This window comes from Penaeus monodon, chromosome 32 (genome assembly GCF_015228065.2).
Source record: "Penaeus monodon isolate SGIC_2016 chromosome 32, NSTDA_Pmon_1, whole genome shotgun sequence".
Taxonomy (NCBI): domain Eukaryota; kingdom Metazoa; phylum Arthropoda; class Malacostraca; order Decapoda; family Penaeidae; genus Penaeus; species Penaeus monodon.
The window spans coordinates 7217613-7217878 of NC_051417.1; the positions used below are offsets into that span (position 1 = coordinate 7217613).

At 41.7% G+C, this 266-nt stretch overlaps 1 protein-coding gene across 1 annotated transcript in view; it reads right to left on the reverse strand.

Annotated features, from left to right (window-relative positions):
• LOC119593531 overlaps positions 1–266 on the reverse strand; it is a 6832-nt gene that overhangs the window by 5110 nt on the left and 1456 nt on the right. The window lies entirely within an intron of this gene.

Here is a 266-nt window from a genome sequence, read left to right on the forward strand (position 1 = left end):
AACCGTATCGATTTCTTCATCGAATCTCGTCCCCTTTCCTTTATAGTCGCATCGTTTTCGTTTCTTAAAACAATATCTGCTTTTTGCGCTTTGGCTTTATCTTAGCCTCTTAATCCCCCCAAAAGGAGAAGAAAAGATCCCAGACAACAATAATAGGGACCTTAGATTCCTTTACACGTAATTGCGTTTGTTCGTGGTTTCTTGGGGGTCCTTTTTGGGTCCGTGGCTAGCCGGGTTTTATGATTTTTTTGCTATCGGTAGAGGAT